This window comes from Capra hircus, chromosome 21, assembly GCF_001704415.2.
Source record: "Capra hircus breed San Clemente chromosome 21, ASM170441v1, whole genome shotgun sequence".
Classification (NCBI taxonomy): domain Eukaryota; kingdom Metazoa; phylum Chordata; class Mammalia; order Artiodactyla; family Bovidae; genus Capra; species Capra hircus.
Genome location: NC_030828.1, coordinates 21,963,638 through 21,985,277, shown reverse-complemented (window position 1 = coordinate 21,985,277; position 21,640 = coordinate 21,963,638). Strand labels below are relative to the sequence as shown.

Below are 21,640 nucleotides of genomic sequence, written 5' to 3'. Positions count from 1 at the left end.
AAAGAGTCTATCTATGTCACATTCTCAGTGACCGCAAAACCAGGCACACACACATCCGAGCTTGAGACAGTGGAAGGTCAACCAGAAAGGTAAACTGCAAACCAGTGAAGAAGCCTAAACTAACCTAACTAATTTATACATGTCTTCCCCTAACCTCCAAAGGAAAATGTTGTACTGTTATTACCTGAGATAAATCTGGTTTGAGTCCTTTTTTCTTTTTTTTAATCTAGATGTACTGCTGTTTGATTAATTCTTTTAAACGTGTAATGCGCACAGGTCACTGGATATTTGAAAAACTGTGTCTGGGGCGACTGGTAAATAAACTGAAGTCCCTGTTGACGAGAGCAGGGATCAACCACAACTGCAGGCCCGTTCACACATGTAAGCCAGTGAGCACCAGCATGAGACAGACAGGAAGCACAAAAAAGGCCTGCTTTTTGCTTGGCATGTAGGTACTCGGTAAGAATCCATAGGAGAATGAAATACATGGACAAAGAGGCTGGGAAATTTGGGGAAACTGGGAAAGAATGAGGACAAACTAGTTTCTTTTAACCTCTTCTACTACATGCAGAGGGGGCGAAAGGGAAGTTAACAAAAACCGAAGCCTGAGCAGGGCGAGGAGATGGACTGCTGCCTGCACAGACATTAGCTGTCACTGAGAAGCAACTCATTCATCTGCATGAACTTGGCTGCTACTGCTGCTTAGTCACTAAGTCTTGTCTGACCCTTTGTGACCCCATGGACTGTAGCCCACCAGGCTCCCCTGTCCATGGGATTCTCCAGGCAAGAACACTGGAGTGAGTTGCCATGCCCTCCCCCAGGCAATCTTCCCAACCCAGGGATCAAACCTAGTCTCTTATGTCTCCTGCATTGGCAGGTGGGTTGTTTACCACTGAGACACCTCTTCAGCCCAAGGAATTGGCTAAGTTCAAACTAAGAGTCTTGTGACGTCAGAAAAAGATTCAACATGGGCTAACAAAGGAAGGTCGTCTGTTAGGGAAGAAATCACAAACTAGAGCAAACTCACTTAGGAGATGGCGATTCCATACAGTTAGTTCAACCAAATGTGTGCCAGGCATCGCGCTGAGGATGCAAAGACACTGTCCCTCCCTCCATCAGGGAGGTTACAGGGTCCCAGAGAGAACGACAGACGATGATGATATACAGTGTGCAGGAAAGGGGGCTCCAGGAAGAAGAAACGATGTCAGCAAAGACTTACTGACCACCCTTTGGAAACCAGAGCAAAGGGCACTCTCCACTAACCTCCAGGCATCCGTGGAAGCTGTGGACAGCCAGTTCCAGCACACATCCACAGTCAACCTTGGCAGACGAGATATCACCTTCCCTGAAGGCTGTCCATGCGCTCCTGCTGCCCAGCTTCATCCCTGCTAAACTCTCCCTCCTTCCCTGAACAACTGGGACAGTCACCCCTCCCCTCCACCAGCTATGGCCTGCTGTACCCTGGTGGTGTCAACATCCAGGTGAACAGACCTTCCAGCAACTCTAAGGTCCCTGACAACCCCCGACCTCGACCTCCACCCTACTCCACGCCGGCCTCTCACCACCCAGAACTGTCCCACAGCAGAATGCTAAACTCCAATACCCTTTTTCTCTGACATATGCCTACTCTGCCGGCTCTCGGGAACGCTTCTTCCTCCTCTTACAATTCCCTGACTCCTAGTCCTGTCGCTCTTCCTTCTTCCCAACTCGCCATCTCCCATCCGGTACAGACCACATGGGCCATTACACAGACCACGGCTCCAAAGCTCTACACTCACAACCCACCTTCTGGTCTCCCCCCTCTCCTGCCTTTCCAACACAGTGCGTGGCAAAGCCACACGCCCCAATCAGTGCAGCTGCTCATTTCCTCTATTTCTACACCTGGGCTGCTGGACACTGCTGGAAAAAACCACACAGCCTTATAGAATGAGGCCATCTCTACCCTCAGATGCCTGGAAGCATTTCTGCGAGCCCAGCCAGCTCTTATTCCTCCCTATCCAGGGATGTCTTCAAGGTCTGTACCCTCTCACTCTCAGGATATGTCTTCTTCATTTTCAAGATATGATCTAGCTCCTATTTTGTAAGAAAAATGAGGCAATCAGGCAACAATTCCTTCATATTTGTGCTACTCTTAATCTATACAAAAAAATGATGTGCACTTCCATACTTACGTTGTTCCTTCCAACATCTTCCTAAAAGAAATGTCCGTCCTCCTGCTCAGAGCCCAACCAGAGGACCCTCTGCCTTAATCATTAATCTCTCTACTGACTTATTTTCTTTTGTATGTTAACATGCTCATAAATAGCTCTCACTTTAAAAAGAAAAAAAAAAGAAAGAACAAATCTTCCCTTGAGCCCTTTGGCTGTAATTCCATAACATGCTACCATGCCACACACACCCTTCTGAACGACGCAACCTCAACTAGCTTAACCTACGTGACACAGGACAAACCAACTAGACGCAGCTCCCAATACGCAGGCATGGCTGTCTGGTGCTGCTGCTCAGAGGACAGCAGACAGGCAGAGGCAGCTCAGTGCCCACCCATGCAGCAGCGGGGAGAAATGGACCCGACTAGTCCTCTCTATGGGCTTCCCTGGTGCCTCAGCAGGAAAGAACCCACCTGCAATGCAGGAGATGCAGGTTCAATCCCTGGGTGGAGAAGATCCCCTGGAGGAGGAATGGGCAACCCACTCCAGCATTCTTTCTAGAGAATTCCAAGGACAGAGGGGTCTGACGTGCTAGAGTCCATAGGGCTGCGAAAAGTCGGACACAACTGAGCGACTGAACAACAAAGTCCTCTCTAAGGAAGTATAACAGAACTCCCAAGTACCCATGTGCCTGGACAACTGCTGAGATCTACTTGCTCTTTTCCATAAAGCTGCTGTACCTCTCAACTAGAAAGGCAGGAAACAGACCTGAAGTGGCTGAAAAACAAAACATCAAAACATGCTGCCCAGCATTTACACTTACCACTTGGTAATCCTCATGGGAACTCTTTCAGGCAAAAATTATTAACGGGTAATAAAACTGATTGGTGAAAGTTCAACGAAAAAAAGGGATATTTACATAGCTTCAAAATACTTGCCCAGAAGTTATCCATTAATTTCAAAGGCAGAAATGTGTTAGGGGACCCAGCAGACACCATGTTAATCAAGGAAGCACAGTGAGCAGCTTCCATAATGGAACAAATGTGCCCTCCGATACGACACACTGAGGAGGCCACAACATCACTTGTGGCGGTACTCCAACAGAAACGCGTGATCCGAATCTACCAGGAGAAAACGTCAGACAAACCTCAAATAAGAACAGTTCTACAAAGTAAGTTGCTGTACTCCTCAAAAATGCCTAGATCCCAATAGACAATTACCAAGGGACTGTCTCAGACTGAAGGCTACAGAGACACGACCACCCTACGTGTGATCCTGGGCTGGATCCTAGATCAGAAAATATAATAACAACTTTCTCTTTGGCTGCAGAGGAAATTAGTGAGAAAACTGATGAAATCTGAATAACATCTATGGATTAGATAACAGTATTGTAACAACATTAGTCTCATGATTTTAATAACTGGATTGATTACAGAAAATGTCTTTCAGAAGGAGAAGAACAAGTCACATACTAACGCATATATACGCAATCTACAAAGACGGTACTGATGAACCTATACGAAGGGCAGCAGTGGAGATGCAGACACAGAGAACAGACCGTGGACAGGGAAAGGAGGGCGAGGAACCAACTGAAAGAGGAACACTGAAACCAGCCCTACCACATGCAAAATAGAGAAGCCAGTAGGGATCTGCAGGCGACACAGGGAGCTCACACCTGGTGCTCTGTGACAACCTAGAGGGATGGGACAGGGTGGGAAGCTGGAGGGAGGTTCAACAGGGAGGGGACACACGCACACACAGACACACACACACAGACACAGACATACACACAGACACAGACACACACACAGACAGACACACACACAGACAGACACACATACACAGACAGACACACACAGAGACAGACACACACAGACACACAGACACAGACACAGACAGACAGACAGACACACACACACACACACCCCCTATGGCTGATTCATGTTGATCAATGACAGAAACTAACTACTGTAAAGCAATTATCTGCCAATTAAAAATATAATTTAAAAAGTTAAGGGGAAAAAAAATCTTTGCTTTTAGGAAACACACTGAAGTATTCTGGGGTAAAAGAGTGTCATATCTACAACTTACGTTCAACTGGTTCTGAAGATAACAGCAATATGGATGCAAAGAATGAATGATAAAAACGCATGCTAAAATGCCAACATTTGGGGGCATCTAAGTGAAGAGTATGCAGAAATTCTTTGTACTATATTTTTTACAACCTTTCTGTAAGTCTGAAATTATTTATTTTAAAAATTGTTTTGTTTTTTTTTTAAAGCCCAGAGTTGTGAGAAGTATAAGGAAAAACTGGCCAAAACCACAACTGTAGTGAAGGACTTCAAAATGCCACCCTTGTCTGGCAGATTAGGCGCGTACAAAATAAACACAGGCACAGGATTCAGAAGATTAATAACCCCTTGATTTAACTGACATACTTAGAACTTTGTACCTAACAGAGAACATGCATTATTTGCAAATGACCATGGCCATTTAAATAAAGGGACAATAATGAGCCTCCTTCCTTGACTCACAACAGACTCCAGCGGTAGATCCATCTGTGGTGTGGGTCATCACCCACAGAGTGCCAAGAGAAAGGGGCTCAGGAGGAATTCTAGACACTTCAGAGAAAAACCCCCAGCAGCCTTGTAAAGATCCAAGAAGAGCCTTTTAAAAACTTTATTATGAAAACTTTCAAACATACACAAAGATAAAGAATGGTGTAAAGAACCTCCACATCCCTCAGACTCAATAATTATCATAAGTTGGACACACCTGCTATAGCTATGCCTTTTCTGTTGTGGTATTGGGCACATCTCTGAAATTTTTCACCCCTAAAGATTTGTGTGTATGCTTTTCTACCCCAAAATTCATCGTGTCTAACAAAATTAAAAATAATCTATTAGTATCTATCATCCATTCACATGTCCCTGACACAAGAGCTTTGAACCCCTAAGTTTCTCACACCAAGCCCTTCAGCCCAGAATGGTGGATCAACAGTGAAATGACTGCTTCAGAGGGCAGCCTCTTTAGACAAAGACTCAGAGAGCCTGGACCACTCCCACCCAACTAACTATGCTGCTGAGACTCTTATATAGAACAATTTCTAAGTAACACAAAAGCATGAAAATCTAATTTTATTTATTTAAAAAAGTTATTGAGGTGACTTTCCTGGTGGTCCATTGGTTAAGACTCTGTACTTCCAATGGAGGGGGCCTGCGTTTGATCCTTGATCACACAACTAAGATCCCACTTCCATGCAGCATAGGCAAAAAAAAATTTTACTGAATGAAAATCTGTTTTTAAGTGGGGGAAAATACTTTCACTGTAGAGTCAAAAAGTAAATGTCCTTAATGTAAAGGGTGCTTATGTCCCAAAATAAGAATGATCAAAGAACATAAAAAATTAGCAAAGAGAGAACTATCAATTCTCAAAAAGATACATGAAAACTATTCAGTCTTACAGTAATCAAGTGAATGCATATTAAAATAATGACTTGTTATGTGTCATCTAAATTTGCAAAAATTTCTGGAAAAAAAAAATTCAGTGATAGCAAAAGTATGGCTCTGTAAGTGGGTACAATCTTTCTGGAGAACAATTTTTTCAATATGTTCCAAAACTCTTATTCTATTTCCAGGAACTGTGCTAACGCAATCACAAGAAGCCTTCCCAGGAGGTCTGGGGGTAAGAATTCACCTTGCAACGCAGGGGACAGGTTCAATCCCTGGTCCAGAAAGATTCCACATGTCACTCAGCAACTAAGCCCAAGTGCCTCAGCTACTGAAGCCCTCCCACCCGTGCTCACAACAAGAGAAGCCACCACCACGAGAGAAGCCTGGGCACTGCAGTGAAGGGGAGCCCCCGCTCGCTGCACCCAGAGAAAGCCCAGGCGCAGCAACAAAGACCCAGAGCAGCCAAAAATAATCAATACATTTTTAATAAAAGGAATCATAAGAAATATACACCTAACTGTATAAATAAGAATTCAAAGCAGTGTTATTTATTTCTAATACCAAAAAGAAGATGTGGGGAAGAGGCGCTGAAACATCTCAAAGTCCAACAGTAAGAGACTGGTTAACTAACTTGTGGCATTAAAACAAAAGTACTAGAGATTGGTGCTGCTCCAAGAGTGGCCCACGGACCCGCTGCTACTAGCTCACAATGAAATAACGACTGAGCCAGAGTGTGAATCAACCACAGAAAATGTTTAACAGGAGGATATTCTAAATGAAGAAATCAGCATGTTGATTTACACCTGGCACAAACTCCTGACCTTGTCCCGAGACAGAAACGGTCTGCCTACATGACTACCTGAACAGCACCACTACAGACTCGACCTCCCAAAATCATATCCCAAGGTTGCCCACATCTGTCCATATCTACTGCTACCACCAAACCCAAACTACCTCTGTGATTGGACTTAGCCTTCTGCTACTTATGTGTCCCCTATAATCCATTTTCCACTCAGCAGCCAAAGTAATTGGGGCTTTTTTCCCCCCAGCTTCATTCAGATAGAATCAAAATGATCATTTTGAAATGCCCATCAAATCAGGTTTATTCAAGATACACTGCAAATACATTTAAAAATCTTAAAGAAAAATTTTTTTCTAGAAACAAACGGAAATTTATAAAAGTAGACAAAACCAGAACAAGACAAGAACCATAGGAAAACTTGAAAAGGCTATAGAACTAGCAGTAGCAATGTTCTAGAGCGTGGCAGGGACGCCTCACACTCACCCGTATTTGGCTCTCTCTCCTGGCACACACAAGGATTCCTCTTCCCACCCCGTGCAAGGAGGCCATTACGATAGTTCCACCCCGAAGACCGTGCACTAAGTGATGCATGTCAGTGAGGCCCGTACCGGATGGTGTGCAAGTCACCAGTGTCTTCTGCACCCACCACAGAAAGCCCTGAACGAGGTGCTGAGATGGCAATGATGTAAGATGGGAGAGCTCCTGAGGTTTCATTTTTAAACCTTCATTCATCCTTTTTCATATACACTTGTTTTTAAAATTAGAATTATACAGTATCTACTATTTTAAAAAAATAATTCCGTTTATTTATTTTGGCCGTGCTGGGTCTTCATGGCTGCTCGAGCTTCTCGCTAATTGTGGCGAGCAGAAGCTACTCTCCAGGGGCAGCGTGCAGGCTTCTCACTGCAGCGGCTTCTCTCGTTGTGAAACCCAGACTCTAAAGCGCAGGCCCTATAGTTGTGGCGCACAGGTTTCGATGTTCCAAAGCATGGCGGATCTTCCTGGATCAGGGATCGACCCTGTGTGTTACCACTCAGTCACCAGGAAAGCTTCTACTATTTTTTAAGTCACTTAAATATAGTATATATTTTCACATATTTGAAAACAGCCATTGAAATTTCATCAACTATTGAGAAAATGATTAGATACTATACTATAAAGTTGAGAGCAGCAGAGATGATCACATTTATTACAATCATCCTTGAGTGTATTCTCACCCCACTTTGAAAGGAAAAACAAATTAAAAATTTCTCCATGTAATTTCTTTCCACTGTTCCTTTTCTCAATGTAAAAGCCTGCTAAAGTTTAAGGAAGAAAATGGAGGAAAAACTAGAAATTTCCTGAAAAACTAGAAATATGATACTATTTTATATTAAAAACAAAGCACTCTCTTTTCTATTTTACACTGCACTGGAGATACTATCTAATGTAACCGGGTCAGTTCAGTTCAGTCAAGAGACTGCAATTAGTGATCTAAGAACTGGGAAAGAAGAGGTAAAACAATACACATAATATCATAGTATTATCAAAGACTTGATGGAAAAAAATATTATAAATCAGAAAATTTACCAGGTTATACAATAAACATACCAAAAACTAATGGGCTTCATTTACAGGAAATTAATTCAGTTATAAAATACAATCAAAAAGAAAACACTACTTATAAAAGCAAAAAAAATTTAAACTTAAGCTTAATAAGACCCTCTATGCAGAGAAGTATGAGAGCATTCCTGAGGGTCTTCTCTGGCCGTCCATGGACAGAGGAGCCTGGCAGGTTGCAGTTCGCAGAGTCAGACACACTGAGCTCTCATGCACACGCCCCAGTGGTTAGGGCTCTGGGCTTTCACTGCGGGGCCCATGTTCAATATTTGGTCAGGGAACTGAGATCCCACAAGCTAACAAACAGAAGAAACAAACAAAAAGCCCTAATCTATCTTTTAGACTCTAATAGATACTATATGTTAAAACTATCATTTTTCTAATGACAAAGCCAAATCTTTCATTTTAGGCAACTGCTGTTTGTTGAGTGTTTATAATTTTTTAGGCATTGAGCAGATTGTTTTACAGTCAGCATGTAATCAAATTGTGATGACTACCCTTACTTTAAAAATAAAACTCTTGGGCTCAGAGAGGTTATGTGACTTGCCAAAGGTCAAAAGGCAGGGAGAGGCAGGGCTGGGATTCAGACCGGTACCGCCTGGCTCTACAACTCGGCTCCTGACCACTTTACACAAGGAGGAAAAAAACCTACAAAAATCATCCAACAAACAAAGCTAAGTGTAAATGCACTGTCTTAAATGCTTCTTTCTGGGTCAATGAGAGCAAAGCTCTTGGCTTAATGCTGCCGGTTAGAACAGTATATGAGAACTCTCCATTTTCCCACATCAAGTTGAAAGCGACAACTGAAGTTCAGAGAAGATCAACATAGAAGATATTTATGTTACTTTCAAAGTTGCTTCAGAGAACAATTTAGGAGGGAAGGGGTAGGGAAGACAGCCAAGATTTCAATACTAAGGAAAGAAAAAGGAAACAGGGACTCTGGAACGAACTTCCAGGACATATTTCTCAGGCTTAAAATAGGCTTGACCTTAGGACTGTCATGAGAAAAGCCAGGAGAAATGAAGTCATCATATATAAACTGTTTGTCCTCAATAACATGACTAGTGGGCACAGAGCTCAAAACTAGGTTAAGGGACAGTGGCTGGTCAGCCAGCTCTGTATCATTCTTTCCACTCCTCTACAGGTCAAACTTGAAGGCAATTAAAGTCACCATAATCTCAAAACATTCCACACAATCTCACAGGGTAAGTTCAAGCCCATGGCTCCTTCAAGCTTGCACTTCCCCCACCTAACAGTAGAAAAGGGTGGAGAAAAAAGGCTGCTCCCTTTAAAGTTGGTACACTCAGTGCATTCATTTGACAACCAGCAATGGATGTGAGCACTGGGGTAGCTCTGGAGACACTGTGGCTGGTGGAGCCACACCTGGCCTCTGCCCTCCTGGAGCTTAAGATCAGGAGGCGTGTGTGCATGTTCAGTCACTCGGTTGGGTCCTACTCTTTGCAACACCATGGGGTGTAGCCCACCAGGTTCCTCTCTATCCATGAGATTTCCCAGGCAAGAATACTGCAATGGGTTGCCATTTCCTTCTCTTGGGGATCTTCTTGACCCAGCGATTGTACCTGAGTCTCCTGCATTGGCAGGCAGATTCTTTACCTCTGAGCCATCTGGGAAGCCCCTAAGATCAGAAGAAGCAGCCTGCAAATACTCACACAGACATGTGGCGTCAAAGCTGTGCTTCAGGACATGGTGCCAACAGAGCCTGTGACAGGAAAACTGGACCCTGCATGACTGGAGAAGGGAGGCAAGCAGCTCATCACGGGAGACTCAAAAGGATGAGAAGGAACTGAGGGCAGAGGGAGTGGAAGACTTTTACAGCTTAGACTAGGGCAAAGGCACACGCCAAGCGAGTCCCAGAGACCCGACGGGCAGATGCTGTACATCGTGAAAACTCTGACTCAAAGATGATACACAGCTGAGGTTCTTACTACAAATTTTTATTGAAGACTAACATATTTACAGAAAATAATATGAATCCTAAGTGTGGAGCTTGCTCAATTATCATAAAACAAACTCGCCCTCAGAGCTACTACCCAGGGGGAGAAACAGAACACCACCACACTCCGAAGCCTTCACACCTCCTCCAAGCCACTATCCCCCTTCTTCCCCAAAGGCCAGCACCATGTTGCCTCCTGACACCATAGCTCTGCCTGAACTTGAACTTTGTCTAAGGCAAGCCACATGGTATGGAATCTTTCTCTGTCTGGCTTCCATCACTCAACACTTGGCTTGTGAGATTCATCCACCCTGTCGCACGTGGCATGGTTCTTTCATTTCCACTGCTGCAGAGTATTTCCTTGTATTCTTATATCACAATTTATCCTCCTTTTGGTGGATCTTGGGGTTATTTTTAGTTTTCAGCTATTATAAATAATACGTCTATGAACATTCTAGTATGCAACTTTTGGTGAACATGTGCACATATCTCTGCGGGGTATATATCTAGGAGTGGAATTGATGGATGAGAGTAAATACTGCTGAAAGGTCTTCCAGTATTCTATCAAAAGGTGGAAAGGAGCTAAGATGGTCTCAGGTTAACTTTCTACAAGACTTCCTTTGCCTACTCACAAAATAAAATTTCCTCTTCCACTTCCCGCCCACCCTTCTCCATCACCCCGAAACAACAAACATCTCTCCCTCGCCCTCTCTCACACACACACACACACACACACGCACACACACACACACACAACAACCCAGGAAGAACAAGGAAAAACGCGCAGAAGTCCTGTGAAGGACACTTCCTTCCTTTTTCTTTTTTCAGGACTCAAAATCTGTCCCTCCCATGTGCCCATTGTCAGCACAGGAGCCCTGAAGACAAAGGAGCGGCTGGCCTGGGAGGTGGCCAGGCAGGCGGGCGGGCGGGAGGGCGGCTTGCCTCACAGGCTCGCGAAGGTGGAGTGGGTGCCTGGCTCCTCAGACTCTGGGAGAGGGAGGCTCCCTCAGGCAGGAAGAGACCGAAGCCGGCGCACAATGCTGGCAGACCCTGCCCGAGGAGACGCAGTGAAAGGCGATGGCTCAGCTTTGGGGCAGGAAGGCGCGGGGCGGAGGTGGCAGGAGATTCAGGGAGAGGGTGGGTGAGGGTGGGCGTCTGCTGGGTGCTAGGGCCTCACCCTGGTGGCTGCAGGCAGAAAAGGGGGCTGGGGCCAAATTCAACAGAGGCCTCAGCTGTTGAGGGGAAGCCAGGGCACTGGCAGGAATCTAGGAGAGAATGTCAGAGCCAGACCCACACCTGGCAGTGGAATAAAGATGGGAGTACGTCTGCAGCAACGAGGGCCAGCTGCCAGAAATGAGATTGTCCCAGAGTGTGGAACTTGGATGACTTTAACTTCCTCCAACTAAATTCTACTCCAGTACTCTTGCCTGGAGAATCCCATGGACAGAAGAGCCTGGTGGGCCCCAGTCCATAGGGTCGCAAAGAGTCGGATATGACTGAAGCAACAAAGTGCACACACACAACCTGCGGGGGAGGAGTTACACACTGAGAAGGAACGGCCAGGTGGGGCCAAACAAATCTAGCCAGGGTCCAAGGAGAAAGGCACCGACAAGAAGCCAGGCAGACCACCACAGGTGTCAGCAGACTGGAGTGGAATTCAGAAAAAACACTAAAGCAGATGTCATTAACCTATATTTCACTGCCACAACCCAGCATACGTCACCTGACTTCTGACATCTCTCTGGGCCACCAGCTAGCTACACGACAGAGAGACTGCTGGGAAAGCCCTGGGATAAAACCCCGTGAAGGCCACAGCTGCTCTCCTCCAGACCATGCCATCAGAGGGAGGCCACTCCTCATCCCCTCCGCATCACGCCAGTCAGCCCCCAGCTCTGACCGTCTGAGATTTGCATCACCCCGAGATGCCACAGGCCACTCACACTCATTAAGGGCCTTGGCCTCTCAACATCAGCCTTCTCCACCCCAAGTCCTAGGCAAGGTCACGGTCCACGTGGCCACGCCAGCACACCAGGGTTCCTTCCATTTAGTTCTGACTGCTCCCAGGTCCACCCGACCCTACTCAGGACATCAACTGACAGAGTGTCCACCAGCTTTCTCTAGCCACAAATTCTCAATTCATCACTTCTGTCTCATATCTTTTCAGTTTATACTAGCAATAACCACTGTTAACAAAAGTAGCAAATATAAGGAGTGTTTACTATGTGTTAGGCACTATTCAGAGCGCTTGCGGTGCACTGACTCACTCAGCCCTCACAGTCCTCCTGGAGCATGAGCGTGGTTACTATCTCGCGTGACATGACTTGAACCTTGAGGTGCAGAAGGTAACTTTTCCAACGCCTCACAGCTCTAAGTGGCTACAGAGAGGTTTGAAAACAGGTGGTCTGGCACCAAAGTGTGCTCTTGTTCTCTCATTTCTTTACATTCTATCGAACATGCACAGAGGAAAGTACATGTGCCCTAAGTGCACCAGTAGATGAATTTTCACACTGAACACCCCTGCACAACCAGCACCAGATGAAGCAGCCACACTCCTGGTGTCCTGGAGGCCCTCGGGCTCCCCTTCCAGTGCCACTGTGTGGCCTCTTAGGGCAGGATTCGTTTACCACCTCCGAGCCTCTCCGCTGGCCTCGCTGCTCACCGCCAGGGCAGGCTGCTGTGGACAGTCAGCAGAGCTGCGAGGTGCTACACGGCGGACGCCGCGCTCAGCACTAGGCTCGTGTTCCCTTCACGGAGATTACCAGGTCTCAGCCCACCTGTTCTGCTAGGTGCCCAGGCCTCTTCTTCAGTCGGGTACTCCTGTTAAACCCAAACTCACGGCCCTAACTCTTGCCCTCTCGTCTGCCTTGTCAACAGCTAGTGGACATTCTGAGAAAGGCCAAACTCTAATTCCAGGTGAGCCCAACTGCCCAGCTCAGGCCCACACGCACAAGACTGGCTGAGCACTGCTGGAGTCACATGACCTTGCGGGACGGTGTCAGGGGATGGCTGGGGGCCGCGTGCGGCCACGGCGCTTTCTGTGCCTCCTTGCACACTCCTTCTCCGCTCCTCGGAGAGGCAGCTCCCTACAGTCCCCCTTCTCAAGCCAGCTGCCCTAACCCCATCCTTCCCACCCCAGCACAGTCACTTATCTCACTCCAGTAGGCAATCCTAGAAACACTTCCCATAAGCAAATTTCAAAGGCAAACTAGAAAAAAGTTATTAACCGTAAAAGACAAACGGACTAAAAAGACTCTTAACTTTTAAGACATTTCATGCAAATTAGAAAAGAGCTCCTTCCAGGTTATCCAACAGAAAGTGGCCAAAGTAACAAACAATATACAAGACAGAAATTATAAATATCTGGAAAAATACTTCTAATCAAAGAAATGTAAATAAAATTGGCCAAGATTAGAAAGTGATATACCTCTTATCAATAAAAATATCCTTGTTTCATTTAAAAATAAATTTCTTCTACTGTTTAAAAAAAAAAAAAGAAATAATATCGCTCTCACAGAGAATGAATTTTAATGCCTGAATCCACTTAGCAGGGGGCCTGGGACCACAGCCTGTGGTCTGACCTGGAGCCCACGTGGAGCACGATGCCCTCACCTTGCACTGAGGGGCCCTCTCCACCGTATTTATTACGCGAACATTACTGAGAGCCTTGACCTTCAGAAAGGGCCCAGGAGTGGGGGTTCTTCAGGCTTCGGCTCAGCAACCACCTTCTCCTGAGTCACGAGCTCCTGTGAACTCTGGGGCTGTTTTCCCACTTGTGGAGGCTGCAGAAGCTCTGTGCCAGACGTGGGACCCAACCCCCTGGTAACCGTCCAAGTGCCCCTGGCAGGCACTGCCACACACGGCCCAACTCCCCACTCAACTGACCCACCTACCCTGTGCTCCCTCGGCCCCAGTCCTCTCTATTTGCTTTTTAAGCCTACAGTAGGTGTTCTTTACCTCAAATCTCTTGAAATAAGCACAGGAGGGCAGCTCGAATGACGGGGCTGTCAGCCCTCTGCTGCTCTCCGGACTGAGTGAGTCAGGTGGGACGTTCACGGTTCACATTTCAACACCACAGTGGCAGGAGGTGTCTGTGTGCTGAGCTGATGGCTTCTGGTTGTGCAAATTAACTTCTTGAACAATTCCTAAATACCAGATTACTTTCAATTGCCTTAGTGAGTAACGCATAATTCTCCCAAATTGTTCTTTTAAAGAACACCATGTGGCAATTTTTTTTTTCCAGATACAGCTACAATAAAATCAACAAATTTGACAAATTGTTCAAATTTTGGAAAAGCTTTAACACTTCAACTCAAGAAATAAAGAAGTGATGTATATATCTCTATATATACTATAGAGATAACACTCAGCTATATAAACCAAATGTATCCTGCAACGTGTACAACATATTTATTCCATAATATTTTCCTGATGAAAAAGAAAACTTTAGAGAAGTTGCTAAATAAAACATGGGAAAAGAAAGCATATGAACTATGTTCAGTTCACTTTGGTAGAAGATAAATAAAAAATCTGAATTTATTCTTCAATGAAACTATCTTTCAATTCAGAGACAAATCATTGTCTAAAGGGTTTTTTAAAAAAAGGAGAAGAATGTTAAAAAATACTTATCTCAGCTGTAATTCCAGGTAACTGAGAAGTCAAACTAGGATAACGTCCATTGAGGTTGGGCTTGGGTGTTCAAGTTTTCAGAGAAACATCACAGATACGGTAGCAACGAACCAAAGCAGAACTCAGAGATCCAGATTCCGTCCTTCCTCTCTCCCTGTTCCGCCTCCCTTTCATAAGATCTTTCATAAGTTCCATCAGTCAGGACAGGGCTGGCTGCAGATAAAGAAAATTAACCTCAAATACTTTATGATAAAGTGGATTTATAGACTCATGCAAATGCAAAGGGCAGGGTGAGGTCTTCCGAGCCTCAGGATCAGTTCCATAAGGCTCCGGCTCTGTGACTGCAATTTCCCACGCCTATTCCTGCACGAGCTGGCAGGGTCCTCACTGGGGGGTGGAGGTGAGCACATCCATCCTCCAGGTACTGCAGTGTGACTGAGACAGTTTATGTCACGTGGCTGCCTCTGAACTAGTGACTGGGACCAGAGGATCCGTGTCCTGCCTGACTTCAGCCTGGGTGATGCGTCCACTACTGAACAAATGACTGTGGCAAGAAGGACATCAGGGACCCCCCTGGAGCTGGGGGTGGGCTCAATCCCACCCAAACTTTACTAGAGCTCTGCATAAGAGAAGGGAAAGGGGAAGAATTACAAATGTTTCCAAAGAGGTGTGGTGGAGACTGGCTGGCTGTTGAAAGCCAGTTCCTCTCCTTGCTGGGCACAAACAGGCGTAGACAGATCATATTTCCCAGCCTCCAGGGCAGGGAGGTGTGGCCAATGGAACAGACAGACATGAACTATTTCCAGGTCTGGTCCCTCAAAACCTCTCACCCACAATCTTTCATGCTATTTCCCCTTCCGCAAGCTGTCTGTGCAGACAGGCAGGATGATCTCAGGGAGCCATGTGTTGGAGACGGCAGAGCCACAAGACGGAATGAGCCTTAGTCTCCGAGCTGCCGCTTAGAGAAGAGTCCTCCACTGATTGGGAACACCTGTTTTAAACTTTGGGCTTCCCTGGTGGCTCAGTGGTAAAGAATCCACTTGCAGTGCAGGAGACATGTGTTTGATCCCTGGGTTGGAAAGATCCCCTGGAGAAGGAAATGGCAACTCACTCCAGTGTTCTTGCCTGGAAAATCCCATGGACAAAGGAGCCTGGTGGGCTGCAGTCCATGCGGTTACAGAGTTGGACATGACTTAGTGACTAAATAACAATTTTAAACTTTACCTGACTGAGCAACTTCTTTGGAGGTTAAGACTTTTGTTTATTTGGGGGTTTGTTACAACAATCAGCCTATCCTAAGAGCTGAAGAAATTAAGGTCTGCAAGTTTGAATGACTTGCCCAAGATACACTTAACTGACAAAATAAACACAAAAACACAGGATGCAATGATCCTGCCTCAAGAATGCAAAAAGGGAAGAGAAGACAAATGACAGATATGAAAGCACCAGATAAAAAGAGAAGTGATGAGCAACACAGCATCACTAAGTATCTTTGAGGCAGAATGCACAAGTAAGGAGCAGGTCAACCAGGAAGCCCTTTCTATGTCAAAACTGGTGGAAATTTCCCCACAAGTCATCCATTTTTCTCTTACCGACCAGAATTACTGGAAAGTTTCTCTGGTAAGTGAGAATGCAAACTGCCTCTGAGTCACAACTAGGAACAATAACTCTCATTACACATAAAAGTGGATTAATTCTCAAGCTGAAAAGCATTTGGGGACTTGGGCTGGATCCCAGTGTAGGGGAGGCTACTGTCTGTCAGACCAATACCCCTCTCTTCCTGTGAGAGCTGCTCCCATCCAAGTTTCTACTTCAGTGAAAGCTGCTGCTCATCAGAGAAGCCACTGCTGGCCACTGGGCAGGCAGGTGTTTCAACCTAGGCTAGTCTTGGTTCTTCCTACAGACTCTTAAGTAGAGAGTCGAGTCTCCACTGGAAGAGACTCAGTCCCACTCCACTGACAAAGCTGTGAAATTAAAGCCAGGAACTAGCAGTGGACACCGCTTCTTGCTAAGCAGAAAAAAGCAGCCCAAGACACGCATCCGGAGAAAACCATGATCTGAAAGGATGCATGCAGCCCAGTGTTCACTGCAGCACTAGTTACAAGAGCCAAGACACAGAAGCAGCCTAAATGGACACCTACGGAAGGAGGGACAAAGAAGATATGGTCCATCATACGTGGACTATTACTCAGCCATTAAAAAGAAGGCAGTAAAGCCATGTGCAGCAACAGGGATGGACCTAGAGTGTCACACTGAGTGAAGTAAGTCAGAGGAAGAGAAATATAGTATGACGTCCCTTATATGTGGAATTAAAAAAGAAATGATACAATGAACTCACTCACAAAACAGAGACTCACAGGCTTAGAGAACAAACTAAGTGTTTCCAGGAGGGAAGGATAGGGGAAAGGGCTAGTTAGGGAGCTTGGGAGGGACATGTCCTCACTGCTATATTTAAACTGGACAACCAACAAGGACCTACTGTACAGCACAGAGAACTCTGCTCAGTGTTACGTGGCAGCCTGGATGGGAGGGGAGTTTTGGGGAGAATGGATACACATGTGTATGGCTCAGTCCCTTCGATGTTCACCTGAAACTATCACAACATTGTTAATCGGCTCTACCGCAATACAAAATAAAAAGTTAAAAAGAAAAAAAAAAAATCCTGACTAATATAGTCAGCAAAACTGCCTCGAGAGATAAGACAAAAAATTTCACAACATCTCACAGATCTCCTAAAGTAAAATGAAAAGTACAGAAGCATAGCAATGTCAAGTATGGACTCAGAAACCAGGGCACTGGGATTTAATCCAAGTGCTGCCAGCTCCTGGCCAGGAAACCTTGGGGAAAGCATTAAACCTCCCACTTGCCTCAGTTTTCTTATTCCTACAGGGGAGCCTTTAGGATAACACCAAGCCCACTGGGTTTTCTTAAGGATTAAATTAGTTAATACACATAAAGTACTTGGAACAACACCTGGTATGTAGTAAACAGTCAATGTATGTGCGTTGTTACATTTTATCAACCTTAGTTGATGTCTGGGTTAGTGACCCCCATTTTTAGCAAGCCAAGGTGGATCAAGCCAGGTGAAAGCAGGCCCCACACTGACCACAGAAGAAAACATGTCTGTCCCACACTACCTGACCGTCAGAGCACACCATCAAGTCCTGACGCTCTTTTCATCTGTAAGGAAGGGTCGACTTCAGGTGCCCACTAAGGATAGCAACCACCTCAGACCCTCCAGGAGGTGAGCAAGGATGTGCTGTATCAGACACCAGCCTGCCCCTCTGTCCCCTAGGGTATCTGTTCTCTCCGACCTTCTTCAACTCCCTGGGCCCCCAGGAGCCACAGTGAGACAGCGGGGTGGGGGCGGCAGGGACACAAACGGGGCCCCAGACCTGCCCATGGGGACCTCATCCATCTTCTGAGCATGCGTGATCTTGACAGTTTGAACCCTTCGTCCCATCTTAGGCTTGTCTTCCCTTCCCCACAAGGGAATTTCACAAACACAAAAATCTGAGGGTACTTGTTCCAGACATAAGATGCTTCCTATGACAATCACCTACTTCCTTCATAGAGCTCTGCCTCCAAAGGTTTTTTTGCTCTCTCTGCTGATTAAGTTGGGGAGAAATTCTCAGCAGAGTGCGTTTCTGGAAACTGCACAGTTTATTAAGTCCCTGGAAGTATAAGAGCTTGAAGCGTTCGGTCTGTAAAGGCATGGGATGAAGCTAGAGGAGGCTGGGTGTTGAGGTCATGGAGAGGAATGGGCAGTGGGCAGCCACAGAGGGTCTGAGGCAGGGAATGGCAGGACCCCTCTGCACCTCCTCTGAACTTCTGCCTGCAGGGCATCTGCACGTGGGGCCTGCTTCTCTGGAAACTTGGAGACGTGGAGAAGGCTAAGAACACTGGGAGGGGGCAAAGCCCTCAGGACATCCATCAAAAACCCCCCGGCTCCAAAGCAACCTGGTGGGTAGAACAGGGGCCCAGCAAGAGTGTCAGGCCCACAGGGCTTTCTAGAGCCTAGCCAGGTGCCAGGAGTGCTGCTACAACTGGCCAGTGCCTGCCCACTGGAAGAGTAAGGTCAAAGCCGTCAAGCCCTGACCAGAGACCCCCTCCGGCCAGCCTACATGATTCTACTCCAGCAGAAACCGAGCGCAGTAAGCTAGCTTTTACACTGTAGCACAGCTAGCCATATAAACAAGTGACCCCAAACCAAAACTGTGTGATTACCCGGGAGATTCATTTGGGATCTGAGGCATAAATATCCTTGGCCTCTCAAAACAAACACAAGTTTTGGCACTGAAAACTCTTTTTTGGTTTACAGGCCAGCAAACCACGGCACCCCTGTTTATTTTTCCGTTATCTGTATATTCAGCAGCACCAAAAGGACTATAACAGAGCTTCCTACTCTCCTAACCCACTGGTGAGAAAATGCAATTCTGATCCATAAGCAAACAGACAGAGAAGTCTGTCACGTTTGTGGTGCCTGACAAGCATCTCTGCACGCCTTCTCTCCAACACTTGTTTCACATATGAGGAACTGTGGCTCACGGACAAGTGACACAGCTTGTCCCAGCTGAGTACCAACACGAGAATGCAAGCCCGAGTCTGAGGCCAGTTCCCTCTCCTTTTTGACTGTATCACTGCAAGAGGTATGTTCAGATTTCTGGACAAGCACTGGAGAATCAAGGGTTGGGAAGACACAAACAGAGGCAAGCCAGTTCCCCGGCATGTGTGCCCTAAAGCGGGGGGCTACAAGCACGCGTCTCGCATCACCTGCAAACGCCTACTGCAGACCCTGGTGCACAGGGAGCTCTACGTAAACGTGGCCTGAATGAAAGACTCTGTTACGATCCAATACCTCGTGGTCCAACAAAGAACCAGGGACTATCATGCCAACTCACCAAACCAGAGTTCTTCATGGAGATGGAAATGTGAGGTGGAAATTCCTACACTGGGGAGAAGTGAGGCCGGAAGACTTCTAAAACACTTCCAAATCAGCCTCTGAAAACTAATCTCACTGTAGAGATCAGAGTCTCGGAGAAGTACTAACTGATTTTTTGAAGTATTAAAAATGAGTGTATGTTGGCTCATACGGTCACCTACCAGTTGTCCCCATAAGAGTGTTCTGAGCCTCTGATAACACTGCTCGACTCACTGCCAGGCTGACCAAACCTCACGCACACCACCCTCATCCCAGGCAAGACTTCACTGCAGCTCACTTCACTTGGAATCTCTGGCTTTTAAAGACTATTTCTTAACGCTAGAATAACAAAAAGACATGACTTCAGTGCTTCGGGAAGAAAAAGAAACAAAACCTCCTGCTTTTACCTACAAATGTTAGGGCAGTAAAGAGAGCCAGTCAAGTATGTATTGAATGACTACATAAATACTATAGGTTCCCTGCATGCCAACTCCAAGTCCAAACATATGAGTTACAAACTGAGAATAAAGACACAAGTATCTGTAAAGCAATTATCCTTCAATTTAAAAATTAAAAGAGAGAGACAGATATCTGTACATGACATTAAAATGAAAATAGAACCATTCTGCAATAATCAAGCAACTCCACTAACAACATCCAAATGCTGATACCCAAATGATAGCATAAATTTCAAGTGTTTGATTTCTTTTTTGCTTCTGATACAATCAAACCGCTAGACCAGAGTACACTATGCCATTTCTTCCTCCATAAAATGGAAGCTTGGGAAGAGTAAAGTTAAACATCTAAATAATAAAATTCTAACAGAATGAAAGATTTCAATATGTAAATGTAATTTATCTGGCCAAGTTCATAAATAAAAATTTTACAAAAAACACAAGGCTTTTTCATTATAGACTGCCCAAAAGGTCTTAAAATTTGCTGTACCAGAATTGTTTTTAAATCAAGACTCAAAAATAATAGATTCTCCATCTAAAAATAAACCCCAATAAAATATTGCAGATATGCACAAAAACTTAAGACATAGTACTGTCATGTAAATTATGTTTTGAATAAATTTTAATGACACGGGAAAATACAGTTAGCTCTGTACCCACATGTAGAGAACCCACAGATACATAGGGCCCACTGTACTGTACTATTTTATACAAGGGACTAGAGTATCCACGGATTTTGGCATCCACTGAGGTCCTGGAATCAATCTCCTGCAGATACCACGGATCTTTAAAAAAAAAAAAAAAGATAATCAAGGATCGACTACAGTTGCAATTTATTATCAAATTTAAAAGTCAGGATATAAAACTGTACAAAGTACCTGCTTAAAATGTACATTTAAAAATTGATTCAATGGATACACACTACTGCATATAAAATTATAAACAACGAGGACCTACTATATAGCATAGGGAACTATATGCAATATCCCATAATACTCTATAATGGAAAAAAATTTAGAAAGGATATATATATATATATATATATAACTGAATCACTCTGGTGTACTCCTGAAACACTGTAAATCAACTGTGTGTTTGTGTGAGTGTATGGGTGTGTTAGTTGCTCAGTTGTGTCTGACTCTTTGCAACCCCATGGACTGTACTGCAGACCGCCACACTCCTCTGCCCATGGAACTCTCCAGGCAATACTGGAGTGGGTTACCATTCCCTTCTCCAGGGAAGCCTCCCGACCCAGGGGTCAAATCCAGTCTCCTGCACTGCAGGTAGATTCTTTACTGTCTGAGCCACCAGGGAAGACTAAACCAACTATACTTCAATTTAAAAAACATAGCAAAAAAACATTTTTTAACTGAAAATTTCCTATGCATGCATAAGAAAAAAGAATGCAAGGAGTTACTAATATATTATGTACAAATATCTTGAAGCATATCGTTTCAAAACCCAAAGCAAATATTGCACCTCGGGTAAAGAACGAGACATGCTGCTATTAACATCAGGATAAAACAAAGATGCACATTAACACCATTATTATTTAACAAAGTTCTGAAACTCCAAGCCAATAAGAAAACAAGAGATGAAGTATTACTTTTAGAAAGGAAAACCCAAAACCATCAGTCAGCTAATAATGTGAACATTACCTCAAAAACCCAAGACACTATACAGT

The 21,640-nt window shown here is 45.1% G+C and overlaps 1 protein-coding gene across 4 annotated transcripts in view; it reads right to left on the bottom strand.

Annotated features, from left to right (window-relative positions):
- PDE8A (phosphodiesterase 8A) overlaps window positions 1-21,640 on the bottom strand; it is a 143,360-nt gene that overhangs the window by 104,860 nt on the left and 16,860 nt on the right. The window contains exon 1 of one of the 4 annotated variants that reach the window (XM_013972972.2): window positions 13,909-14,259. The exons of the other annotated variants lie outside the window; for them this stretch is intronic. The gene's annotated coding sequence lies outside the window, so the exon portion shown is untranslated. Of the gene's footprint in view, window positions 1-13,908; window positions 14,260-21,640 lie in introns of those variants that run through there. 4 annotated transcript variants of the gene reach the window in all.